The following is a 21776-nucleotide window of genomic DNA, read 5'->3' on the forward strand; positions in this document are numbered from 1 at the left end:
ATCTTCCATGTCTTATCTCCACGAACCAGTGAATCCTGTAGCTGCAGTGAGCACTGCCAGTCTGAGTGATACAGAGCTCGTGGGGGTACCTCTTTCTTTGCACCCACTTGTGTTACTCCCCTCACTGGTTTTCAAATAAGATCCAAAGAAACTGCAGGTGTAATACACACTGTGGCAAGTGAACCATCGTGTTTCAGAAAAATATGAAAGGATTATGTACTAAAGATTTCTTTTCCTCCCGTCTACCCAGCCTTATCTTCCGGTTATATACTAAGCCCTATAGGTAGGGCCTAAACGGATAATAAAATAAGTAAAAATCAACATAATTCCTGGTAGCATGGTTACCCTTCCTCGGCTACCTCAGAACCCAAAACAGCACCATTTAAATGCTGAGTAAACACAATATGCTTCCACATATTGACAGGAGAAGGCAGTACTATTCCTCCTCGTATTTAATCTGAATTAAAACAGCCAGTGCAAATGAATTCTGGAACAAAAGCGAAACAACATTTAGGTCTCTGTCTGACAACTACACCTGGCCACACAATTTGAAACCTCTCATGAAAGCATCTTGTGACAAAACAAACATCATTATCTTTCAAACGTAAAGAAGTTATAAAAAAATTAATGCATAATGAAGCACTGTACATTGTGATGTGGAGGATTAAATTATTAGAATAATTCAGGATTCTTTCAAAATGCAGTGAAATACTCAGATAACTAAGACAAACTCTGAGGCTTCAGTGCACTGTGACAACGATTTACCACACTTTGCTACATAGACATTCTCTAAGGAGTCTGTCAAAAGTAAGGCAGTGGTTTAACACCCTTTTGAAAAACACATATGAGGTAGAGTGCTGTCAAAATAAAATTTCTAACTGAATAATAACTGTGTATATGCCAGTGTCAATATAATACTAGAAGCTGGAAATATGATTTTACTATTTACCACTATCACAATTTTTAGGTTAATTTTAGGTATATTTAGGTTACTTCTTTTCCAGGTCGGATTAAACTGTTTACTTCTACCGGGTATTGTGTCTAAAACCAATACTTTTCACATGGGTCAGAGGGTACATTTGCTGTAGTTTAAATAAAAAGGATGAGTCAAGTATATACCAATCTAGTCAGTCAGCTTCTAAGAAAGATACACTTTTGGATGAAAGAGTGGTAAGGTCTGCACTCTACAAACATGACACTTTTGACTAGTGGTGTTACACATGGGGATTTTTTTTTTTTTTTTTTTTTGGTGATGATGCTCATTTTCCTGCCCCATTTACCCTGTCTCATTAACTGTACTTGGAACCAAGAGCATTCATTTGGTCCCATGCAAATGATAGCAGTACCTGGTTCTAAGAATTCGACTTTTCTAAATTGGGAAGCAAAATTATTTACGGGGTAGGGGGAAAGAAGTCCAACATAAATCTGTAGTCTCAGCAAGCTCAGCACACTAACACAGTAAGTTAACTGACAACACTAAACCTGCCTTTCTACCGGTAAAAAATCATACAGGTAATAATATTCTCAACAGGAGGGGATCTGCCAGAGACCTCCCTAGAATGCAGGAATTAGGGGGTGGTGTTTTCTGGGTTGGACAGGGGCACAAGTAGCTGAGAAAGACATGGAACTTCTCAGGGAACAACTATTTCTAGAAAAGCAGGTGGTTCCAGGTTTAAAAATTATCGCATAAAACCTTCATTGTCATTGAAGTGACGATTAGGCCTCTCTCTTCCTTTCCTATCTGTACCCACCAGGCTGCCCCCAATCGAGCAGAGTGGAAAAAACAGTACCCACGGTATGAGTGGGCTTTGCTTTCCACTACCTTTTCCTAAGACACACACTTTCCAAGTAGTGTGTTAAAAAACAAAAAGCAAAGACAAAAAAGACTGCGGTTTACTATTAATTTCTGAAAATTATTCAAGTGAAGGGGATCCTTTCACAAGGTATATGTTCATCAATCATGATGTTGTACATTTTAAACATTTTATAATATCATCTGTCAATTATACCTCAATAAAGCTGAAAAAAATCATTAAAAGTCCCGGTTGAAGAAGTGCTATCTACCTGTCAGTATTAGTTCTGCCCTTTAATAATTCTGTGGCTTTGTGCAGTCCTATCAGCTCTCAGAAACTCAGTTTCCTTGTCTGTAAATTGAAAAGGTTAAATGACTTCTAGCCTTCCTTCCTATTCCAAATTCAAATGGTTACATGTAAATTATTCTGTGACTTATTCTCCCCTTCAAATATCTTTGATCTTCATTCTATACTAATTTCACCTTTAAAAAGATAGGAATAGTGGGCGATGGGAGACAGGAGGGCTTGTTAAGATAGATTCAAGTGTTAATTAACCTGTTTTACCCCGGACATTTATAGTTTTAAGAATAGGCAAATGAATTTGAATCTACAATGGAAATGTAATAAAATCCATAATTTAATTGTGTATTAATTTAAACTTTTCACAATATTTACAGCTTATTTTAGATTATAGGGATATTCCTCTATTTTACAAATATATGTTGAGCCACTTCCAAATCCACTGCTGTCTGCTGTGCATTCCAGAAAGCAAAGAACCCAAAGCAAAACTAAACAAGAAGTTACTGTGAAAAGAAAACTTTTTTTTTTTTTTTTAAAGAGAAGTAAGCCTTTATTTCCTTGTTACACAGAAAAAGCTGGCTGAGTTGGCTGCTGAAAACTTTTCATTAGCCATGCTAATGTTCCCTTCCATTAAGGTGGTAAACTGAAAATTGATTTTACATATATATTTATTTGCCTCTTCAATCAGAGGTATTGGATTTATTTTCTTCCAATTATTGATGTGGACATAACACACCCCCAATATGGAAATCCTTCAGAATCTGTCTGCCTAAAAGGTCCATTTCCTACTGAAATCACAAGATGTATCATGTACAACTGAAAATAGCAAATATTCAGGAAATACATGAAACATGTTGATTATATACATTTAAAAAGGGAATATTAACTTTCAATTTTCTTATATCACACTATTCTATCCCTGAGGACTAAACAATAGATTGTAAATTGCAAATATTTACTTAAAAATCTTTAACCTCAAGAATATGAAAGTAATGCTACAAACTTAGGAAAATCTGAGTTACTTTTTTACTCTGTGAAAACCCCCTCTTTTAGTGAGTATTTTCCTTGTGTGGCTATCACAGCTAATCAACAATGTAAAGAAGCTTTTTAAGCCTTTAAATATTGCTGCAACATTACTTAAAGCCAGCTACCATTTGGTTCTGATGAGACTATGGTCTCTGCTGGGAACTGACTAGAACCTTCTGTTATCAAACACATTCTGTAAAACTGGGATGGTGGCAGTATCTCCCCTCACACTCATCACCCAATGCTTAGCACGTAGGAAATAATAAAGGCTATTAACCTGTCTTCTTTGCCATACAAATTATCACAAAAAAATAGGACAGGTCAAAAGAAACCCATCCTGAACTACAGGAAACACAACTAAAAGAATGTCCTGAGAGCACCACTGAGTATCTCTGTATGTGTCAACAATATCAGCTACACGCCTTTAGCACTTAGAATGAACCTAGCATCTCACTTACTTTATTTTTGTTGTTATTTTTTTATTTGGCCACACCATATGGCATGTGGGATCTTAGTTCCCCGTCCAGGGACTGAACCGGTGCCCCCTACACTGGGAGCACAGCGTCTTAACCACTGGACCGCCAGGGAAGTCCACACTTACTTTATTTCTTGACAACATAAATACTTAGGTTCTAGTGCTATGAAGGACTGAAGTTCAAAACTAGCAACCCATAACACACTATGTCATATCTTGTTGTTGACTGTCTTCTTTTTCTTTTATTCGTGCTTTTAAAACAAGTGCTTGGCTACCTGACGTGACTTCTCATGCTTTTCACAATCAATCTAGGTGCCTTAATAAAAGGGGATAAAAATAATTTCCATTTTCACTTCAGTTTCCCCTCACAGAAAATGAATAAAGGAAAACGGCCCAAAAAACTGGACAAGTATGAAATAAATACTTTTTAAAAAATACATGTTGTTCTTGTTTGGGGGTTATTAAACTCACGGTAGTTTATGTTCCCAAATACTGTTCAGATTTCTGCCGTAATTTGTCCCCTTGAACCATCAATAATATCCTTTTCAGCTGTGCCATTCTCTGAAGCCAGTAAAACCTTGTCCGATGGTAACGTGGTTTACCTTCTGAAATGGGGGCGCAGGGCAGGGCGAGGAGCAGCACAAATGCCTACGAACGGAGCCAGGCAGGGGGCAAGGATCAACTCCTGCTTCTGTATACTCTCAAAGCTGCTGGTTAAAGGGACGAACAAATATACATTCTGGTGTTTTTCTACTGATTTCCAGGCATGTACTGTGCACTAGGACTAAACAAGAGCAGGCTAGGAAACAGCCTAGAAATCATTCTTAACAAAAAGTTTTTTCCTAGTTAAAGGCCTTTTATGGTTTCTTAATTTTTTTCAAAAAGTAGGGATTCAAGTGAAGTAGTTTTGAAGTATTTATTTGAACTCTCTCTTTCACTACCTTCTAGCACCTGCCCCTGCCTATGCTGTGCTAATGCTGTGAGCTCACTGGTCAGGAACGGAACGGGACAAAGGGAAGACCCAGGGCTCACACCAAAGTTTTAGGATCGCTTATAAGGTTACTTGGAAGAAATCATCAGGGAGGTAAGAGAACATGTAGTAGGTGTCTCAAAAGGCAAGAGGACAGAGAATGGAAAGGAATGAAAATAAGCCCCTCTAACGGTAAACACAAGACCGAGGTTGACGCAGTCTCGGTGGCGATGGGGATGTGATGAGGGAACTACAGAGCACTGACTGCCATCTTGGGAGAGGCTGGAAGGATTTGTCCTCATGGTTTATTTATATATGAGCTGCTTACTCAGTTCTTCTGAGATAGGATCTTCCATTAGCTCTATGTATATTCCCTTTTGTTTTTCCTCAATTTAGAGAGGGCTCTGGATCACCTACCAGTCCAACCCCTCTGGCATCTTCCTAGGACCGGCCTTCAACTGCCTGGAGACGATATGACTGCCAGAAAGGTACCACTGCATCACCTGTACCTTCCTAGGTCCTCTTCCATGCAGAGATGATGCATTAATTGTGTCCTAGCCCAAATGATATAAATGCACATGGCTGTAGAATACTGCACCAATTCAATCAATCTTCAAAGAAATTAGTGAGTAAAAGAAGGAAGAATATATCTGAGGAACAGTCGTCCAGGAAGAAGTTAGTGTACCTTAATTAATTAAGACTAAGAAGAAAACATCAGAAAATTTTATTGTTGTGCATGCTCTATTTATTTAATGGAAAAAATACTTTATGATTCATTTAAAATTGCCATAGAGGGCTTCCCTGGTGGCGCAGTGGTTGAGAGTCCGCCTGCTGATGCAGGGGACACGGGTTCGTGCCCCGGTCCGGGAAGATCCCACGTGCCGCGGAGCGGCTGGGCCCGTGAGCCATGGCCGCTGAGCCTGCGCGTCCGGAGCCTGCGCTCCACAACGGTGAGAGGCCACAACAGTGAGAGGCCCGCGTACCGCATAAAAAAAAAAAAAATTGCCTTAGAAAGTAAAAAAAAAGAAGAAGAAGAAAGGGAAATCAAAATGAAATCCTAGATAATGATTTTTGTCAAAGGATTTTGGTAAATATACCTTAATATTAGTAAATATACCTACTAGCTGTCGAAGTCTGCTTTATTGTCTTCTCACAATACTTTCAAACCCTAGATAGGGCAAAACAAAGCAATCCAAATTGTGCTATATGGCATTTAAAATCATTGTAAAGTATAGGAATGTGTTCACCTATAATACTTGGCTAAGTAATATTATAATAATATAAAATAATACAATATAATAATTTGGCTATATTTTGGCAAATATGCTATATTTATAATTATATGGAAAGGCCTCATTAATCATGACTGAAATTAGAACATACTCAAAGAACCAAATGAACTTTGGCTTGGCTTCAATAACAAAATATTTAGAAACTTCTATGACTACTCAAATGAGATCTTTTAACTCAGCAAACTGGGATATTCTGTCTCATTTATTGCCTATAAACCTTAGAAATAATCTCCAAAGACAGGTGAATACTGGTTTATCTTAGGTTAAAAGAACCATTCTGCACATTATAACCATTAAAATTTATTGTACATACTGAGTAATCTTAGATGTATATAATTATGATTCCTTTATAAATAAACTTGTCTCTGAAATCAGTGAGAATTTTGCTAGCACTGCACAGAAGTCACCACGATATTGTGATAAGGGTTCAAAACAGACTTAAGCAATAGATTTTAGCTTCTTGTTTTTCCAGCACTAGCCTTAAAACTAGAACCAAATGTATCTCTCATCTAACAAATCAAGCCGCAAACCTACAACATTTAAAATGAAGTTCTTAACTATCTTGGAAGAGTGAATTATCATTTCCAAAAGTTTTGAATAGATCCTGGCTTGTTGGGTGCTTTACTAAACTATCATTTTATAGTCCCATTAAGAAAGAACACATGAAGGTAAGGAATCAAGTTTTACCATGAAATTCTTTTCCCTCACTGCATATCAGCTCCCTGACTGAGTGATACAGCATGAACGCATTTCAGTTTATTAGATGCTGAGCCAGAAATCCTAAAAATGCTTAAGGAGATTAAGTGATTAAAGTGGGTAACTTCAATGCATTCCAATATACAAGCTTTCCTGCACACTATGAAAGTTTAGTAAACACTGAAATTAATGAAAAATACATGTGTTACTTTTTAAAAATTATATTTAATATGCAAGATCGAATAGCACAGAGGTATCTATTTCATTTGAAATAGTAATTCTTGTCTATTGGTCAGGAGAGGAATGTCAAAGTTCAAACAAAGAAAGTTGAGGAGTGAATGGTATGTGACAAAACAGAAACATAAGCTAAATTACAAACGAGGGAGAGAGTTTCACACATAAAGAACTAAGTTAAGGCAAGTTGTGGGGCGAGGTGTTTAGGGATAAAAGATACACACACCTTACCACAGAATGTGGACAGAAAGGCAAGAAAGCGGGTGCCCCTACCATAGCACAAAAATACAGCAAGTCTGTCAAAGCACTACTGACTAGTAGGTCATGAAACCCATTTGGTAGGTTATGAGGAACATTTAAATGAAGAGAGAAAAAAGAGAAAAAGAAAAAGTGATAGAGAATACAATAGACTAGAAAATTCTATCACACTCACATATAGTGAAGATGTATCGGGAAACCATACATCCACGTGTGCAAGTGCGTGCACTGGGTCCTAATGTGACACGTATTTCTTCCTGTGGGTTCCAATAAAAAGGTATGAGAGGGCTTCCCTGGTGGCGCAGTGGTTGAGAGTCCGCCTGCCGATGCAGGGGACACGGGTTTGTGCCCCGGTCCGGGAGGATCCCACATGCCGCGGAGCGGCTGGGCCCGTGAGCCATGGCCGCTGAGCCTGCGCGTCTGGAGCCTGTGCTCCGCAACGGGAGAGGCCGCAACAGTGAGAGGCCCGCGTACCGAAAATTAAAAAAAAAAAAAAAAAAAAAAGGTATGAGAACCACCGACACATTGAGCACACCACTAGTGCCCGCCTCCCTCAAGTTAATAATGTCACACTTCCGAATAGAAAAATAACTTCCAAAGCTAATAATATCCCCAAATGCCAGAGGGGAAGCATGGCAAAACACAAAACCACGGAATATTTAAAATGAACTATGACACAGAAGTCCAGGGAAAGCAAGCCTTCTAGAGAAACGTCTAACACTACCAAACCAGACTGCGGGGCCTCCACTCCCAGAGTTTTTCTCCCCACCCTGAATAAAGAGTGGAGGGAGTGGAGCCGGGGGAGACAGAAGAGCTGAAGGTGGGAGGGAAGGTGGGATCTAGAGCATCACTCTGGCCAGGAGACCCCAGTCTCCCCTGCAGCAAGGTAAAGAAGGCAGGAACCGGTACAGATCCAGAGAGATGGGGTGGGTGAGGAGAAAGGTGACATGTTCAACTTTGCAATCTCAAGGCCAAGCACAGCACTAGGCACGTAATAGGCCCCTTATCAATGTTTGCTGAATGTGTCAGTAGGTCTTAATAACACCGACAGTTTTGTGATGTGAAGGCAGTGCCTGGGCAGGGTCAATAGTTTGAAACTTCTTACTCCAAGTAATCTCGGCATCATCAGAAAATGTGAGTTCTGTTCTTAATGCCATGCTCTCCATCTTCACTAACCATCCACAAGCCATTTCAGTGGCTACCTGTAAACGAAGCCATCTCCACAAATGATAAGCTCTTCAAGAACTGTAAAGAAGCTTGTTTTGTTTCAAAAAACAAACTGATCTGACACAAGGTCATCACGAATTGAGTGCTCAAAACCAAAAGTGAATGGGTATTCAACTACTTAGCGGGCTCAAAGATTAAGAAATTAAGTTTCTCAGGCCACTGTAACAGGTCACACAGAGACCATGTGATGTTCACACTTGCTTTAGGGGCAAATGGTTTGTTTTTGTTGGGTAGTTTTGGGATGTATGACTGGTTTTAGGCTCAGGTACAGCTAAAGGAACTTAATAGTAGCAAACACTTATGTAGTTATTTACTGCGTGCCAGGTAACCTTCTAAGGACTTCACAAATATTAACTCTAATTAATGCGTACACAACCCCTGATAATGTAGTTACCTGTTCAGTGGTTTATTCTGTTCCATTAAAAGTACCTCCGTTTTTTCCATTTTCTCCTGCAAAAGATGAGGAAAATATTGTTAGTGAGTGGTCACAAATGCACACATAATGTTTTATATCATTCTTTGATATCTTCCAGACTTGAGAGTACCAACAGGGCTTCGTTAAACTTTAGTGAATTATTTCAACTGCCTAACTTTACTGAGTTCCTAAATAAAACCATTAAGACAATATCATTACATGTATCGATAAAAGGAGATTTGAAAAACAAATATTTTATGATTTCAAAAGAAATCAACATGGCATAATAATAAAAAGATAGATGCATAGGGAAACAATGTAGGGTAAGATTCTCCTTGACTCTGAATCATTCTACATTTAATATGCCTTTCCAAACTACGTTCCCTCTGAAATTCTTTTTTAGGTGGCAGCACCCTTCCCCACTGGGTGAAATAATTTCTGTTCTAAAGATAGAAACAATTGGTGAATATAGCTATTGATATTACAGATTTACTTAAAAATTTTAAAAATGATAATGGAAAAGCATCCATCAAAAAAGAGGGTGTTGCTTAGGAAAGGTAGCAGTTCAGAGAGTCTCCACCAGGTGACATTTACCTCGGGGAACTCACAACTGTCCAGGTTCTGTCCCTCCCTCTGTTGGCTCCAAAAGCCTATCTCACTAAGGTGTCAAAAATGATCATGTTTATCAATACTGATTCATGTTAACAAAGATCATAAAAGATTGACAGATAAGCCACAAAGCCTATGGATTCATTTCCCATGAAAAATATGTCATCAGACAGCCTGGACACTTGCTCCATCCAGCTTGACCAACATACTCACATTTCTTTGGCCAATAAATACTTCCTGAAATCCCAGGTGTAGGTAACCATACAGGCAGATCAAGCCAAATTAACAGCAGATTGTTGGGTGAGCATGTCAGAGCAATCACAGTCCAGATGCCAGTGGCCTCCAATATTCTCTCTCCAGACAAGTGTTCTCCTATCTCCTCCACTACCACCATCCTAGTCCAAGCTGCCATCATCCTTTTCCTGGACAAACATGAAACACTCCTTGCTATTTTCCCAGCTTCCGCTTCCTCCCTTCCAATCTATCATCCACAAAGTGTCCAGAGTAAACATTTAAAAATAGGAAACAGGTCATGGCTCAGCCCTACTTCGACTCCTTTAATGCTCTGCATGGGTCTGATGATAAATACCCGAGAGCTGACTCTCAAGCCTTGGTCTGGCCCAGCTCACCCCTCCAGCCTCCTCCGTGCACACTCTTCCTGTCACCCTCACATTTCAGCCACACTGGCCTCCTTTTACTCTCTTAAATGCACAGATCCCTCAACACTTCAGAGATTTTGCACACCTCGTTTCCTCTGGCTAGAAACTAATGCACATACTCTGCACCTTCCCCACAAAGCACATACGTGCCTAGTCATCTGCAACTCCTAGCTCATGTCACACGACCCCAGACTAGGACATTCCCTTATCTTAAGCTCCCACAGCACCTTGATCTTCTCCGTTGTAGCACTTACTACCGTTTATAATTACACATTTATGTGATTATTTAATTTACGTTTATTTCTCTCACTAGACTGTAAGATGCTCCATAAAGGTGAATACTGTGCTCATTTTATTAGCACGTTCCACAACAGTGGACACTCAAGAGATATTTTCATGAATGAATGATGGCTTTGGACCGTTAGAACCTGCTGCATCCATCGCCAAAACAGGGATCATTTTGCCAGGCAGACCATATGGCTTTCCTGAATGGGCTCCATCCTCCCTGATGTGTCCTGCCCCTGGGGGGGGGGGGTCAATAATTAGATGGGCACTGTCTAACTCACTTCCGTAACTTTACTGTTTCCTAGGCCTCCATAGCCAAAATAAATCTTAAGATACTAAAAGAGAAACGGCACGAAGTTCAAGATACATTTGAGTAGCGCCTCTGCAGACAGGACTTGTAGCAGTGGGCTACTAAGAAACACCATAAACAAAAAGGAAAACATAAATTGCGGCCAAAGGAAACCCTTGCTGAGACAACACTGGAAAACACATAAATATACATGCACGCATGTGCACAAGCACCCAAAGCAGTGGTCCTCGGAGGGGGGCATGAAAGGCTTTGAGTTTGCTGTGGGATGACTACGGGGCCGACAGCAACAACGTGTGCAGCTCTCTGAAGGAGGCTCCATACACTGCGCCTCCTCCTGTCCCTGGGGCCTGACTCTGCACACTTGGCACACAGGAGACCTGGTGTGTACTGACTGTGTCATTCTCCTATTTGCCTTACAAATCAACAACTAATCGACATTTCCTAACTCGCTGCACAGAATGTTTTAAACGGCTCACAGCTGTGGTTTACACTTTAAAGATGTTCTAACATTGCAGTCCTCTTATGTAATGAGAATGAGAACAAAACTGATAGGAAGAAGTTCCACAGTGCCCTTGACTCTACATTCACATCTAGTCATCGGGGGCTAGAAAGGGCCAACTTCACTCACTCATCATTCAACAAACAGCACGCACCTGAATAAGCCAGGCATGGTTCTAGGTGCTGTGGACATATAATGAACAAGACAAAACCCCTGCTTCTCAAGGGGGTAACGTTCTAGGAGGAGACAAACAGTGAACATATGTTAAGTACAGGTATACCTTGGAGACATTGCAGGTCTGGTTCCAGACCTCAATAAAGCAAGTCACACACATTTTTTGGTTTCCCGGTGAATACAGAAGTTATGCTTACACTATACTGTAGTCTATTAAGTGTGCAATAGCATTATGTCTAAAAAAAAAACAACATACATACTTTAAAAATTCTTTATTGCAATAAAATGCTAACCATCATTTCACACAGAGTTGCCAGAAACATTCAATTTGTAAAAAGACAACATTTGCAAAGCACAATAAAGCAAAATGCAATAAAGCAAAGCACAATCAAATGAGGTATGCTTGTAAAATGTAAAATATGTTGGGGGGGTGTTAAATTTTAAATAGGATGGTCAAGGAACGCCTCACTGAGAAACTGACATATGAACAAAGACCATGACTCTTTTGGAAAAGAGTCATGTAGACATCTTGGGAAAGACAGTTCCAGACAGAGGATCAGCAAGTGCAAAGGCCCTGAGACAGAAGTGTGGCCTGTCTGACCTGCGGCATGCATGGGAGACAGTAGTAGGATGTGGGGCCAGAGAGGTAAACAGTGACCTTGTTAGGGTACCCAAAGGCCTTTGGCTTTTATTTTGAGGGCCCTGCAATGCAACAGAGGTGTTTGGGGCAGAGGCAAACATGATCTGGCTACTGTGTTGAGAACAGACTGAAGCAAGGGAGGGAGCGGCAAGACCAGTTATTAAGCTTCTGAAACAGCCTAGGCAAGAAATTACAGGGGCTTGGACTGGAGTGCAGCAGTGACGCACAGCAGTGCTGCTAAAAAGCTGACAGATTCTTCATGAAACTTTAAGAAAATACCCTAGGATTAGCTCTAACTCATTTAATGGTTGATTTTAGCAGTCAATCTTTTTATCACTAAAGGGTTTTTTTTGGTTTCAATTATTACTTTTATAAAAGAAAACTTAGTGGATTTTTAGCTATGAAGAAGTAATATATGATCATCACAGACAGTGGAAAAGACCGAACAGGCAAAAACATCGTCACATCACGTTACAAAAGAACTGAATATTCAAGTACTTGTGACACTGGTCACCACTATGTATTAGCATTTTTCGTTTACTCTGAAAATAAAAGGCTCCTCTAAGTGAAGAGAAAGATCATTGAATACATGTGGCCATGGGAGTTAATGACTATTTAACATGAAGATTTTCCACTTGAAGATCTGTTGATGTACAGCAGGATAAACGCCAAACACAAGTATTCTTCTTAAAAATCAGGCTTAGGCCAACATGGTCCAACGCTGACATTTGTCAGCTGTGCCAGTTTGAGCTTAGCCCAGAAGGAGTGTTTGCACATCACTGAGGAAGCTACGCTTTTCTGCACAGACTTTTCCCCTGAGAAACCCATGATGATAACATGATGTAAAAAATGGACACGACGAATTCTAAAAAAAAATTTTAAGTATTCTTTTTATTCTCTGCTCTGTTGGTTAATGGGGTGGGGGGGAGGTAGGGGGAGATCACAGCTCATAACTGTCGTCATGGAAACAATTCCACTCTAGGGCAGGGAAGCAGCTCTTCACTTGCTATCCAAGCCATGGGGCACGTCATCTGTGCAGTACACAGAACCCCGTCCTCCCCTGAACAGGATTTGCTGTTTAGTCAACCGTGACAAACAAAATTAAACTCTGATTCTCAACATTTAATACTTTGGGCGGATATGCCTTATCTGTTCAGCTTTTCTCAAAGTGTGCTAAGACAGGTAAATCGCTCATGGTGAATCAGGTACTGTCATCACCCACTAGAGCAGTCCTTCTCAAACTTCAGTGTGCACAGGAATTGCCAGGGGGTCTGTTAAAATGCAGATTCTGATTCAGAAGCGCTGGGTTGGGGCTTGAGACTCTGCATTTCTAGTAGGCTCTCTGGTGATGCTGCTGCCACCGGTCTATGGACCACCATTTGAGTACACAGTGGTAGAATATTTATTATCCTCCCTCCTTCCCCTCTCCCTACTAGTCCCTCGATAAGTACCACTGACGGAGACTGAAACTACTGCACTGAAGACTAACTGTTTTCTTACTCTTACATTAAAAATAAGAATTTGCCCTCCACGGTGTAGGATACTTAAATCCCAGCAATAAGCAAACAGTCTCTTCTGGGGCATCCTTAGCTAACTGATGAGATCTGAAACTTCTACTTGAGCAACCACATATGGTTTTCTTTTTATTCTCCCTTTTCTTCACTCATCCTTTCCCCACATGGAAGAATGGTTCGCACAGAGGATCACAGCTATAGGGTAAGCTCCTGGCTTCAGCACTGGGTGAGGGTGTGAAAGAACCAAAATTACTGAACCTTTTCCATCTCGTCCTTTTTTTGTAAAGAGGATAATCCGTAGACAACCATGGCACTGGCTTGGAAAGTACAGAATTTTTATCAAGGGGTTAAGAGTGGTCGACTAATGATTGCTTACAGGTGCCGACATTACCGGCTGCCATCAACAAATAGGCTTTGAGAATCTCTCTCTAGGACCCACCCAAACCCTGCACTTTCAGACAGAGGGGTCTCATATTACACACATGGCGAAACCTCTCATTCAGAACATAACTGATATTTTCAAATTACAGATAATTCATGTGAAAATGTAACCTGAGCTTTAACATGCCTCTCTCAACCCTTAACTTCTAAGCTATTTTAGTTCAATCCTAATTAATTTTTATTAACGTTTCACAGGTACGTACTTCTTTCTTAGTTTGCTTCTAAAGTAAAAGATAATAGTTATAAGATTGTAAAGAAAAATACTGTTCCTCCAGGACAAGGATCCCCGGCATATGTGTGAGAAAGGCCTACTTTTTGTTTCTCTAAAGCCATAAGATGACCAAAAGGAAATGCTGTGGCGGGGAAGAAGCGGAGGAGACGCTGGACTAACACCTCTGATTGCTTCCTGCCCTCTGGGATCCTGTGAAACCACAGAGGGAGGAACCTGGCAGAAACAGGCCGACAGACGAGAGAGTACAGCAGCAACAGCTGCTTTGGAGATCTGTGAGATCAATCTAGGCAATCACAATCAATTGTAGATTCTAAAAGGACCAACTGGAATTATCATTGGGTTATATTAAGCAAACAAACTACTAACCAAAACCTATTAAGAAGGACACAGGTATACACAGCCTGGGGCAAGACTTAAAGAAGCAAAACACCACTTACACATAAAGGCAGGTGGCAAAGAGGAGGCAGGCTCATTCTGGGCTGCTCCTGCGGCTTGAACTCAAAGGTAAAACAGAAAAGGAGACAGACTTGGCACAATACAAGGAAACACTTTCTAACAAAATACAGTTCTCAGCCAGAGAACAATTTTTCTTTCTTTTTTCTTTTGCAAAGTGGTGAGCTCCCATCACTGCTGAGACAGCCTCATCCTGCTACCCTGCTCCTCCCCAGCATCAAGCACCACAGCTATGCCAGGCTGCATGCCATTCCCCAAACGTGGTTTCACGACTCTCACACAAGTACCATGCCTGGGATGCTTTTTCATTTCTAGGCCACCCCTTCAGGCTTGAAATCTCAGCTTCCACATAACCTCTGTGAATCGTATGCTGTCTCTCTTCCTCCAAACAGGCTGAGAGCGGGCCCCTCACCCAGGTACCCTCACACGCCTCCTTCCTGCACATCCTCATCCAGCTGTACATACTTTTAGACTGGGAGGCCTCTGAGGGAGGGGTCATGAGTACTTACCTGTGTATCTGCAGTGCCTGCCATAGTGACCTGGACACAGCACGCATCAGCTGGAAGGTGAAGGAAGGAAGAGGAGAGGAGGGAAGTGAAGAGAAAGAAGATGATGCCTAAATTTTCACATCTTTGGGCTTCCCTGGTGGCGCAGTGGTTGAGAGTCCGCCTGCCGATGCAGGGGACACGGGTTCGTGCCCCGGTCAGGGAGGATCCCACGTGCCGCGGAGCGGCTGGGCCCGTGAGCCATGGCCACTGAGCCTGCGCGTCCGGAGCCTGTGCTCCGCAACGGGAGAGGCCACGACAGTAAGAGGCCCGCGTACCGCAAAAAAAAAAAAAAAAAAAAAAAAAAAAATTTTCACATCTTATGCACATTGCAGAAGGAATTCTGACATTGGGAGAGAAGTTAATTTGAATGAACATTTTCTACATAGAAAGACATGAATTACTGTGGCTTTAAGGTTTATCATTTTAGGTATGTTTTGATCTAATTATTGTTAATAGCTGTTTAGAAACAGTCCCAATATTTTGCTTTTATTTATGTATCTAAATACACATATTTACTATGCTATTTAATAATACAAATAATTTTCCCAAAAGTTTAAAAAATATTTTTTAAAAATCTTCCATAGTTACCGGGAAGCCTGCAGAAAATGCGTCCATGGCATTTTCCTCAAGTTTGGAATAAGTATATCACTAAAGCAAGTACAGGGCCACCACTACTGCCAAAAGACCCCAGCAATACTTTGTAAGCCTTTATGCTGAAACTCTGCATACCAGAAACAGAACTCTGTCTTCAAACTTTTCCTAATTCATGCAAGGCTTTACCATCAGCTCTTGTTTTCCTAAGCATCTACACCCAATTAATCTGCTCTGTACACCACCAGTGGCAATTCTCAAAACATGACGAGCATGTGAAGGGCCATTCTGATGGCCTCGGGGGAGTGACGGGGCAGTGACAGGCAGGTGAATACATCTGGGAACTACAGAACCATTGCTAATGACCATAATTACTCTTTGGGAGGATTTCTATAAACCGCACCAGCACCCTTCCCAAAGAACAGATGACGACAGGTGAACCCACACCTGAGACCAGAAAACTGTCTGCCAGAGCCTGGCTCTGCATCAGCCCCAACGTCTTCCCCCGACAGACGACTATGAGCACATTGCCACCCTTGCCTTCCGCACAGCCCGCTTCCTTAAGTCCCACCTTCTTTCCCGTGCCGCTGCCCTGGGTGGCAACAGAACGGGTCTGGGCTCTGTGGGCGCCCACCTGGCCAATTCCCGCGGCTATGGGCAAGGCTGAGGAGGATGCTGACCTCCTCGCAGTGGGTGGCGGGGTATCTGCATATGAACTGCTGCCCTGTTTCCTTTTTACAGAGGGAGGCACGGTAAACTGTCTCCATGAGAACGTTAGTCTAGGAGTGAATGAAGTCTTTTATTTATTTATTTATTTATTTATGGCTGCGTCAGGTCTTCACTGCAGTGCGCAGGCTTTCTCTAGTTGCGGCGAACGTGGGCTACTTTTCGTTGCGGTGCGCGGGCATCTCATTGCGGTGGCTTTTGTTGCGGAGCACAGGCTCTAGGCACACGGGCTTCAGTAGTTGCGGCTCCATGGGCTCAGCAGTTGTGGCTTACGGGCTCTAGAGCACAGGCTCAGTAGTTGTGGTGCACGGGCTTAGGTGCTCCGTGGCATGTGGGATCTTCCCGGACCAGGGATCGAATCCGTGTCCCCTGCATTGGCAGGTGGATTCTCAACCACTGCACCACCAGGGAAGTCTCTAGGAGTGAATGAAGTCTTTATTGCACTTCATGAGACTAAAAAACATAGCTTTGAGATATGTATGTATTTCAGAGGACAGCAGAAGTCTTCTGGCCTAACACCAAGTCATACTATCGATAAACTTATACTAGCATATCTTTTTACCAGAAAAAATGCTAGATTTGTAAAACGGAAAAGGGCAGGATGGTGCAACAGACTGGCCAGATAGATGCAGCTTTGATCATATTGATTTCTTTTCAGCCTACAGGTTTTACGGTGGCAGTAAGAGGTGGCCTGGGCTGAGTGACAGAGGACACGGATATGTTTCAAGGTGAAAAATGCCCGTGCAGAGCCCTGAGCACAGCAACACCCGAGCAGGGCGGCTGCCCCAGGAGCGACCAGCAAACATGCTGAGGAACAGGGTGTCTGGTGGTTACTCTTGATCTGAGGCTGTTTGTCAATAGAGTAGAATTTTCAAAACAAAACCTTTTTTATTTTTAATTTTGCCAGTTCCTCCTTATATCTGAGCAAACTAGTGGGGAAATAAAGTGGCAAAATTCAAAGTGGATTTTTGCGGCCCGCCCCCTGCTCCAATTCCTCAGCCGGCCATGAGGGAGAAGGATGCTTCTTTCAGGAAGACCCACCTGGACCCTGACTGAAGGGCAAAGGCCCCCCAAATATCAGTCTCCCATCCTGACACCTGGTCAGGTCATTAGGAAGAATCTGCCCAATACCTACTATCCCCACAATAAACCTGGGTTCCATAGTCCAACAAGGAAATGGAGGGAAAGGAGCCGTTACTGAGAGCTGGCTACATCCCACACAGTTTCACATTCACCTTTTATTTATCTATTAAAAGTTTGTTTGTTTGTTTATGTATGTATGTGTGTATGTATGTATGGCTGTGTCAAGGTCTTAGCTGCAGTATGAGGGATCTTTGGTTGCGGCGCCCAGGCTTCTCTCTAGTTGTGGCGTGCAGGCTTGAGGGTGTGTGGGCTCTGTAGTTTGTGGCACGTGGGCTCTCTAGTTGAGGCGTGCAGGCTCAGTAGTTGTGGCACGCAGGCTTAGTTGCCCTGCAGCATGTGGGATCTTAGTTCTCTGACCAGGGATCGAACCCGAGTCCCCTGCATTGGAAGGCAGATTCTTTTCCACTGGACCACCAGAGAAGTCCCCATGTTCACCTTCAGAACAACCCATGGGTAGATTTAAATGGGCGGGAGGTGTGAGTATGTAGGCTCAGAAAGGTTAAGTAACTTTCTAAGCTTAGCTCCCACCAAGGAGATTTCCCAAGGCCTGAGAGGCCTCTTGAAACCCTCTCCCGGGATGCCTCCTCCAGGGTAGGCCCCGAAACAGGCCCTCTCTCACACTCAGAAAAAGAACACACCTGCTCTAATGACAGGACTTAACTAGGACAATAGGACTGAAGGCTAAACAGGCTAACAATAAAAACACGAACCAAGCCAGGAATAACTGAAGGTCTCGCAGACCACATGTCCCGATGTGGCGCACTTCACAGGAACGGCAAAACAAGCCCCTCTCTGCAGTGCTGTGCGGAAAAACCCCTCACCAGTCTCCCCAGGACACAGACAGGAGACAGCCTGCAGGAGTACCTGGGATATGCCCCAGTGCAAAGGCAGGGGGCCTCTATCCCTGGCTACAAGAACTAACAGAAAATTCCAGGACATTTCTAGAGGGCCTTGCCCCAGACCCTGAAACTCGGGATCCATGCAGGGAGCCCTACAGTTCTTCATCTTATGCTGCATGTTGCCTTCCTGGGCTTGGGAGAAAGTTGCACAAGTGCAATAACAAGGGACAAATAAAGACCCAAACTTTAGCGAACAAACAAGCAGGAAGGGGGCGGGGTGGAAGTTCCCTGGAGTCGGGGAAAGGAGAGAGAGAAAAGCATTTTTAAAAAAATTAAAATATTTGTTTCTCTAGAATTGAGAATGAAGAGAAATGACCAGAAAGCACTGGTGAGCGGAGGAAGAAGGGTGACACCACGGTCTCAAACCAGAACAGAGAGTTCACATAAGCCCGGGTATGTGCTTGCTTCCATTCCCGCCCACCCACGGTTCCTGGGGCAAACAAATTCTTGGCTGGGCAGGTATGTGTGGGAGGCCTGATTTATTTTCCAACCACTAGAGCTTTGCCCAGAACTACTTAATCATAATTTTTCAAGGTCATACATTCAAATATGATGTTACTACCTCACAAAACAAGTAACTCTAGGGTCTGTGGAGTAGGAGGCAGGGAAAGAAGGAATTAACCATCCTCACTTGAACTATCTTCTTATCCACTCTTACTGTGTATCTCTTATATGTTCTCAGAAAATCAACAAACTGCCAAAACACATAGCTAAAAGAAATAATGGCTAACTTTAATATAATGCTTACACTCTATGGCAAGCACAATTCTAAATGCTCTGTATATATTAACTTATTTGACCCTCAACAATTCTTTGAGGTGGGTACTATTGTCGTTATTAGCCCTATTTATAGCTGCATCCAGAGGGTAAGTGACTTGCCCGGCTACCAACAGCAGGGCACCCTGTGCACCTGCCCTATGCTATACTCCTCCCTTCTCTGTGTTCGGCTCTCTGGCACCCCCAAAAGGCAAAATTATAACAAGAGCTCTGTTCCATTATGGGATATCTAACTGATTTTCCCTGCGCAGTAGGGCTTTCTTTAAGCTACTTTTCTGGGAGGAATATTATCAGAGCCAGTCCCCACCTTTAACCCTGCTGCTCAAAAAAGCCATATAAGCTGGAAAAGTCCCAGAGTTCAAACCACAATTCCCCTTACAAGCTGCCTGATTAGAAGCAGTTCGAAGCAAAGCTTTGATCCCTGTTAAAATGTAAAAGCTCTAGGAGGTGAACTCTTTATGCTGTTATCAGTTTGTAGTGAAAGTTGCACTGTTATCTTTTTAATGGTAAGTTTAATGATAAGAACTTCAGGTGGTTTCCAGGCATCCAATCCACCTGTCCAGTTTGGACCTGTTCACTGCTGGGTGCCTAGAACTCTCCAGGACCTGGCACATTAACAGCTGTTCAATATACCAGCGTGGGTGAACAACTGAACAAATGAATGGCTATAATTCTTGCAGAGGTCAGTTTTAGGGCACATTTATGATGCAGGTAGGTCTTAAAGTGGAAGCCAGGTTGGGCAAAGTATCACTGGAAAGGTCTAAAGAACAAGTAAATCACTGTCTCACAGTAATGACTTTGAAAGAAACCCCAGGCATATTTAAATATAAGAAAAGGATCTCTCTTTGAATTTATTGAGAATGGATTATATTTTTAAATGTATATAGAGCTAACTTATTAATGAAGAAGGTAATCTAAGAGGGTAGTGATATCTACATCATCTTTCTCTACAATTACACTTTCCCAAAAGATGTGGTGCCCTAGAACAACATCTCTTCTCCTTAATATTCTCATACCCAAGTCCTGTATGTGTTCTCAAGGGCCTCCACAAATGTCTTTTATTCCAGGAACCCTTCCCTGTGCTCCCGGCCAGAAGAGGTCATCCCCCGCTTTATACTCAAAGTTACTTTGTTCTTTCTTTTGTGTACATAAATGCACTTCCTGAATTGTTGTATTTTTCTCACCTGCACTACCTGGCTGTCCCCAACTCTATCTCCATATTCCACAGGGAACCAAACATTTTTCCTAACATAATCAGCATCCAGTCGATATCAGACTAATGTTTTTAAAAAGACTCTACTATGGAAACCCTCCAAGGATACACCACCATCTGTTTCTAGTGTTCAAATACATTTTAGATATTTTAAAAACTGTAATTTTTTTAAAAATGACATGGAAATGGTTTATACGCAAGCTTCTCACCCACTGCGGACACACAGCATCATGTGTCAAAGATCCTGTCTGGGAGATGCAGGCGATCCCTGTGGTAGGCTCCCCTGCCACCTCCACGTGCACATGTGGACTTCTTGTAAGTGTGACACTGAGAAGGGAAGCTGTAGCTCCACCCGGTCGTGTGAAAAATACTGTGTGCACAGTCTGCTCTCAAGAGGTTGTTCAAGTAAGCACATGAATACAAACCGCACCCCAGTGTCGGCTGCCATTAAATGCGGGCGAGGCACAGGGGGCATCTGGTCGGCCTTGCTTTCATCGCAGTAGAAAGTCCTTTGTGATAATACCCTACTTGAGAGAGGGTAAATATTTATTCTAAGAATTAGATGTTTCCTGTATGACTTTAGATTTATGATAAGGAATGTGACCTGTTGTTTCCATACGTTTAGTTACAGGGTTACTACGATTTTGAAACAAACATTCCCTACCTTAGATTGGTTGAATTGAAAAACATCCTGGGATCCCAAGGCAAGTTATTTAAAAACAAAACAAAAACAAAAAACTCTTGTTATAATTTGCAAGTAATTATCTGTGAGAACAGATTATTTTTTAAAATATGATGCATTTAAAGCAAAGTATATAAGTTTATTAAACACAGCTGATAATGTGAATACAGCTATTATTATACAGTTATTATCAACACCAGATTTTTTAAAGTGTTTCATTATATCTTAAGAGCTTCATTGCTCTTGCTGACTCTTCAGTAAACATTATAAATGTAAACTCCAAAAAAATTTATAGTACTAGGAAATGTCACTTTATCTGTTTTTTTTTTTTTGCGGTGCGCGAGCCTCTTCACTGTTGCGGCCTCTTCCGTTGCGGAGCACAGGCTCGGGACGCGCAGGCTCAGCGGCCATGGCTCACGGGCCCAGCCTCTCCGCGGCATGTGGGATCTTCCCGGACCGGGGCACAGAACCCGTGTCCCCTGCATAGGCAGGCGGACTCTCAACCACTGCGCCACCAGGGAAGCCCACTTTATCTGTTTTATATGGTAGAGTTTCATTTCATTTGATGAAAGGATTCCCTGCCCCCGCAAAAGTTTGAAAACGTCTGTTAGTTTTTCTCAAATCCCAGTCTAGGGAGCGGCTGCAGTAGACCTGGATGAGCTTTTTTACCATATGGCTTTTCCTAGGCTCTTTTC

At 42.1% G+C, this 21776-nt stretch overlaps 1 long non-coding RNA gene across 4 annotated transcripts in view; it reads right to left on the reverse strand.

Moving 5' to 3' along the window:
* Window positions 1-21776, reverse strand: part of LOC114901663 — a 145928-nt gene that overhangs the window by 72806 nt on the left and 51346 nt on the right. For all 4 annotated transcript variants that reach the window (XR_003795246.1, XR_003795245.1, XR_003795247.1 and 1 more), the window contains exon 3: window positions 8666-8721. This is a non-coding gene — a long non-coding RNA (uncharacterized LOC114901663). The remainder of the gene's footprint in view (window positions 1-8665; window positions 8722-21776) is intronic.

The sequence above is a fragment of the Monodon monoceros genome, unplaced genomic scaffold (genome assembly GCF_005190385.1).
Source record: "Monodon monoceros isolate NGI ecotype Baffin Bay Population unplaced genomic scaffold, NGI_Narwhal_1 Super_Scaffold_2, whole genome shotgun sequence".
In the NCBI taxonomy this organism is placed as follows: domain Eukaryota; kingdom Metazoa; phylum Chordata; class Mammalia; order Artiodactyla; family Monodontidae; genus Monodon; species Monodon monoceros.